We start from the raw sequence: 6,683 nt of genomic DNA, 5'->3' as shown, positions 1-6,683 counted from the left end.
GTGTGTGTGTGTGTGTGTGTGTGTGTGTGTGTGTGTGTGTGTGTGTGCAAAAGCCTATTAAATGACCATTCACCAATAAAGGTTATATTTCTTTTTATTTTTATACTTCTTTCATTTTATTTCTCCTTTTCTTCAGGTATGGAATGGACTGTCTGATTCAATTCGAGGACTTTGCAAATGTTAATGCTTTCAGGCTGCTGAGCAAGTACCGCAACAAGTACTGCACATTCAACGATGACATCCAAGGTAACTCAACGACACACACACACACACACACACACACACACACACACACACACACACAAAGACAGCAGCCTCCACTTTCACAGACTTTGTTTCAGTCCTGAGGGGGGCGCTCTCCCACCACACTACACCACACAGGGTCAGAAATGAAGAGGGTTGATGTTAGCCTTTCAGAGCAGTATTTCAGTGGAGTGGAGTCTTTCAGTTTTCTGACTATGCACAGTTATATATAAAATATTTCAATAAATAGAGAGGAATACTTTTGTGTTATGTCTAAAGTCAAAATGAAAGATAGAACTTTGCACACTGTTTTGTTTCGTTGACGTTCGACAAGCTGACACCTGTTTTCCCCGACTTCACAATGAGAGGAGGTCAAACCTCCACAAAGGGGCAGAAGCACAAACCCACCCAATTTGAGGGGAAAGAACACAGAGCCCGCCCAGTCTCCCAGTAAAGCAGCCGTGTTCAATTTTTACAAGAAGCTGCTCAGACATACAGTCAATACAGGAGCACAGGAGCCTCTGCGTGTGTGAGCTCCCACAGAAAACATCATACAATGAAAATAAGCCATAAGGTCGGCGTTATGAGTCTGTAAATTAGATTTAGCAGCGACAAAGAGGAATCCCGAGTCCTTGTGCCTTTCAACAGATGCAGCTTTTGTTCAGGGAATTTTACTGGATGTTTGCAGACATGCTGTTGCTGCTCTACAAGATGAAAGACAGGCCTTCAGCTGTAGGGGAATAAAAGGTGACCTGGTGATGGTGTGCAGGATAACATTATGTCTGAAAAGCTCATGGCAGATAGATGTATTACTATGCTCAATACTCTATATCAATAAAGATTTTCTGACATTGGCTATAACTGTAAAAAGTAAAGTCTTAATCATTTTATAATGTCCATGTATGAACTAAACTTTTGCCACCTGAAATGATAACTGTCGCTAGCAGATTGGATCAGCTCGAGCTACCAAGCTAACTAAGCTAAGGTTAGCTTCATTAGTTGAGAAAAGGCTGTTAGGAGGAGGATTGATCAGCGTGTAGGCAAGTGTAACAACATCTTGGATAGAGAGTTTTGCTGCAGTGCTAACTTCCTCGAATCCAAAAAAGACCCAATATAATAACCTGAAACTACTCTGTGCTTTTTAGAAAATAATGCTAGGCTACTGCAGTAAGCTAGTTAGCCGGACAATCACGTCAGAGCAGATGGCTATATAGTTTCGTGAAGGCTAAAAGCTCTTGCAATACTTAGCAGGCTATCGCTCTCAATACAGCTTTCAAGCTGTGATTGGACAATCACTGTTTGTAAAATTCTCACACAAAGTGAAACTGCAATTAAATGTAAGATAAAAAAAAAAGACTCGGTGATGGACAAAACAAATGAGAACTGTTTGCAATTACAATTACAAAAGCAGGAGATATTTGGGATAAATAATGCTGTTTGAGTGAAAGTATAGCCTGTAACTTTTATTACGTCTATTCCTCAGCTAGAAACAATGGGAAGAAAGGGTGAGGTTGTCTGAAACCTGTATTAAAAACACCAGGGATGTCTCAGTGAGTGGCGGAGGAAATTGGGGACAGGCCAAGCAAACAGGCCGAGCCGCCCCGGACCCCTCCCCCAACACCTGCAGGCCTGTCAGTCAACTGAACAACAGGGGGGAGGTGAAATCCTTCCTTGTCATATATGTTTTTCACAGTTAAGATACTGTTTTACTCCCTTTTCTCCGTTCGGTCTTTAAACTTTCTTTCTTTTCATGGAACCCCACCTCAGAAGGAAAGGGAGGTTATTGTCAAATTCACTCAAGCTGTTTCCCACTTGTTACTGTGGCTGCTAAACAGCTTAAACTTTCAGCAGGAGGAGGATGAAGCTGAGCGGAAGCGAGGCAAGAAAGAAGTTCAACTGCAATAAAACTTAATGTCCCGATGAGAGAGAGCGCCATCGCCGGGTCACTCTTTATCCTCCCCGCTGCCACACTGCAAGACACCGATTCCTGATGCCGAGACTGACTTACTGCCAACACGGCAGTAGCGCCGAGGAGAGAAATGTGTTTTCTATCAAGCAGAGAGCAGCACTAAAGCACGGAGAGCCTGTGAGAAGAGGAGGAGTAATGAGGCCAAGAAGGGAGCTGTAAACTTTTTCATTGTGTTGGGGCTTTTGGAAGACGGAGACAGGCGCCCTCTGGTATGGTTTGGTGCAACTCGCTTGCTGGAGAGGTCACACCAGTTCACGCAGAACCAACCTGTCTAAACAGAGAGCCCAAAGAGATGGACGTGTGAGTGTAGCGCTCTGCAGAAGCTGATACTCATGCTGCAACTATTCTCAGTAAAGACTGAGAGGATTAGAATCTAAGTTTACATATAAGAGTGAAAAACTATTTATTTCAAAATGCCAGCCAAGAAAGACCAGAGACTCCTGACAAAGACCTGACAACAACTGAGCTGTGAACACATGCATATGTATGGGCGTCCACTGACCATAAACTACAGAGTGACTATCTGTGGTTGTGGTACTGCGGAAAAGAAAGGAACATCTTCCCGATGCAGAAAGCTCTTTGGTCCTTGGCCTGAGCCATAAAGATAGAGGGAGTGTTTTTGACAACGTGTGTGTGTGTGTGTGTGTGTGTGTGTGTGTGTGTGTGTGTGTGTGTGTGTGTGCGTGCGTGCGTGTGTGCGCTTTGCCTACAACAGAACTCCTCTTTGGCCATTTGTGTTCGTCGTCCCTATTGTGCCTGAAAGTCTGTTGTCCGTCCTTGACGACCCTCCGAATGGAACGCCAACATCTGACAATGCACCTATTTGCCATTTGAACAGTGGGATTATTGTTGTTGGGTAACAACACAGGGAAACTGGAAATAAATGTGGTAAAGGTGCCCAAAGTGCCATAAAACATTATGGTATCATTAATTATGCTGCAAAATTACAATTCTTACTTAAACATTACTTCAGGGAAATACACTGTAAAAGATTTTAGATATGAATTACTTATTATTATGGTGTGCATGAATATTTTTAGCTTGGAAACTAAACATTGGGCCCTGGGAAAAGGGTTGATGTTAAAAAAATGTTATTTCTAGGTCGCTTCTCAAAGCAATTTTGGTCGCCCTTAGGCTTTTATCTTGTTTATTTTATCATTCATTTAATTGTTACTATTCAAATTCCTTTTGTATTTAAATTTATAAAATAGCATTACATTTGGTGATGACTGACTTTGAACTCAAAACAAAGTTCAGGACTTGTCTGCTGCCAAAGCAATGACTTTGTTCTCCCTCGAATGGCTGTTATGAAAAACAATAAAGAGAAGGTGTATCCCTGCTTTTGAGATTTGGCAGTGAGATTACTTTCCGTCTCTTCGTCTGGTGCTTTGTCAACAACAGTGTCTGTTCAGTGACTTCTGAGACCATAAAGGGCCTGCTGGGAAAGCACTCACATCCGTCACTATATGAGAAAACAGGCATGATCACCGGCTTCCCCTCCCATCTATAGGTTTATTCATGACAAATGGTTTAAATCAACAGTAACAGTGGATGATCACATGACTACTACGTGGGAAACAGGTTGTTCTTAGTGACTCCTGCAGCTCCCCTCAGCTTTACAGAGTATTTTAGCATCTTTCAGCCCATTGTTTTGGTTCCCTGGCTCACAACTTTACTGCATTGGTTCACTCTTGCTGCTCTCAGGGTATTTTTTTAGCTGCAGCAGGTAGCTGTTTTCAACAAGCTCTAAAAACCCCCGTAGACTACCTGCTCTGCACCAAACTGCTGACCGACAAAGTGAAGTGACTGAATCTAGCAGCTAAAGAACCACCATGTCAGTGGTGAGCAGCCAAACAGATATAAAAATAGAGTACATATTGGACTTTGGACATTCATCAGACGGACACCAACACATAATAATGTAAAGAAGCAACTGTTTTCTACCCAATTTGGACATATAGTTTGTTTGAGATAGCCCAAAGTGGCCAACAAATCAGTTATTGCAGGTTGAAGCCCTGAGGTTAGAGCGTCTTGTGACGTATTCTTCAGTGAAACAGAATATTTCAGCGGTGTACACTTACAAGAGGGATTTAAAACAAATCCTTTGGGTTTGATTGTACCGCTAAAAAAGTGGGCGGGCTTAGAATGTAGAGTAATAGGGAGCTACAGATTGATTGACGCATGGATGTCATTCTGTTACTGGTGGAAATTAGTCTGCACTAGCTTATGTAAGCACACTTCACATTTTGTTTTACAGGACAAAAAGATTATTGGATTTTGATATAATATATATAAAATACTAAATATGAATTATTATTTTTTGTATATATTGTTTAATAGGTGCACAGTATGACCTGGGATGTGATCTGAAAGAGATAAAAAGCCTTTATCATTTCATTCTGACTCTTGACATGAACTCTTAAATACTTCATACTTCATCAGCTCCATCAGGACCTTGTGGGCATGGCTCGATCAGATTTGATTGACAGTTGCCTGGTAAACAACCCCACACCTCACAGATATTTTGACAAAAATACTGCCAAATCCTGATTGGTGCTCAGACATCACCTTCTTCCAACTAAGCCCCGCCCACTTCAAACCAGTCAAAACCTCACATGTGTTTTTGCTTAAGAAGCCGAATGAGTAAAATGTAGGGCCTTTGAATTTACATTCGTCATTCCTTTGCATTGCACAAACTATATGAAGGCAGGTGTTTTGACTTATTGGATTTTCCCGCTGGAGACATCTGGAAACAGAAAAACAGCCAGACAGGCAGACAAGACACCTGCAGACGAGACGCTAAACCTTTCTAGCCACTGGGCCGCTTAAGCTATCTGCGAAATGCTAGCAGAACAACACAAAGCTCCTTTGTGCTTAAAACTTTTATACTGCAGCGATTTATGACGTGCCGCTATAATACGGGTCGAAGTATGAAAGAAAAATAGCTGGACTCATTGTTTTCTGGAGGAGCACTTTCACGGTGTCTTAATACTGCCAAACCAGTCCAATGTATTGTGACTTTATCATTAATGTCTGACAGTATGAAAAAGAGTGTGAGACATGAGACGCGCTCCCATGTGGCGAATCACTCAGACTTTGGCGTTACCTCTGGGCCGATCTGTAGAACAGGGAAGTTAACAAGTGACCCAGATCCTTCAGGAAACACGATCCGGCTTCACCTGAGACTTGATGAAATCTGAACCTCCCAGCTAACAGGAAGTAGGTGGATGTCGTATGTACTCGTGGGCGGGGAGGGAAAAGTGATTCTCTTAGTCGGAGCTCTGCAAAGAAGGTCACACACAAGGGTGCTCTGTCCAAACACAGCTGTCGAGCCTGTGTGCGTATATGTGTGTACACACACATATACACACACACTGTCTGTTACCGCGGTCCCTAACAGGGCTTCATGGCTGAACCTTAATAAATCCCCAGCCCCCTCTCGCTCTCCTGAGAGCCAGCATCTCTCAGCACACGTTATTTCTCAAATCCCCGAGCCGTCATTGAAGACAAAGACGCATTCTGCATTCTTTCTCCTCTCCTCTCCTCTCCTCTAATCATCAGTCTTTTCTCTGTGTTCTTTATTCTCTCGGTGCCAAGAGTTTACAATAGTTGATGCCATTCATGTGGTTATTGCTTGCTTTTCAGATATATATGGAGCACAACTCGGCGCCTGTTGTGTCAAACACTGTACAATCATTTCTGACATAGAAATATACTTTTCATTTTATCAACCTGAGGTTTAAAAATACTTGAACTTATATTTTAGAGTTAAATAGCTTGGGAAAATAGCTTCGCACCGACACATGAAACCACGTTTCATTGTTTACACTCACTGTAGCTTTTTGCGGAATAGTTGCATTTAGTAAAAAAAAAAGCTAACATGTTATTGCCGTGTGACTAAAAGCGCTTTTCTACTCCAGCACATCCCTCCAGTTCCATCTCATCAGCTTTATAGAGCGGGATTCTCCCAGAGAAATCAGCACAGACCAACAAAAATACAATAGGGATTAAGGGGCGATGAAAACGGTTATTGTTTCCCTGACAGAAAATAGAGAGAAACCTGGCCTTGAATCAAACACTCAGTTGCATCATTCTCCTCTAACTGAGCAGCATTCTTTAACTGATGGATTCAAAAAAAACTCCCTCCCTCTGCTTATTGATGATGAGTCAATCTGGACTATTTTAGTTCTCGTTCACATTTCTTAGAAAACTAAATCGGAATATTACTTAAAAGACTGCAGAGCTGTAATCATTCATTCAATCTCTGAGCCCATAATTACTCATTTTCCGCCAATCTGGCTCCTTTGGGGAAAAAGCTCCGCTGTTCCCTGTAGTTGAAAAGCCACCCGGTTATTAGAGTCATGGATTCCTGTTGCCAGCTGGAGGGGGCCCAGACTTCTCCTACTGGACTCTCATGTGTGCCTGTGTGTGTGTGTGTGTGTGTGTGTGTGTGTGTGTGTGTGTGTGTGTG

The 6,683-nt window shown here is 42.4% G+C and overlaps 1 protein-coding gene across 1 annotated transcript in view; it reads right to left on the bottom strand.

Annotated features, from left to right (window-relative positions):
* Nucleotides 1-6,683, bottom strand: part of me1 (malic enzyme 1, NADP(+)-dependent, cytosolic) — a 77,584-nt gene that overhangs the window by 4,943 nt on the left and 65,958 nt on the right. The window lies entirely within an intron of this gene.

This window comes from Anarrhichthys ocellatus, unplaced genomic scaffold (genome assembly GCF_004355925.1).
Source record: "Anarrhichthys ocellatus isolate YVR2014 unplaced genomic scaffold, GSC_Weel_1.0 scaffold81, whole genome shotgun sequence".
NCBI classification, from domain to species: domain Eukaryota; kingdom Metazoa; phylum Chordata; class Actinopteri; order Perciformes; family Anarhichadidae; genus Anarrhichthys; species Anarrhichthys ocellatus.
This window is presented reverse-complemented; position numbering and strand designations above follow the sequence as displayed.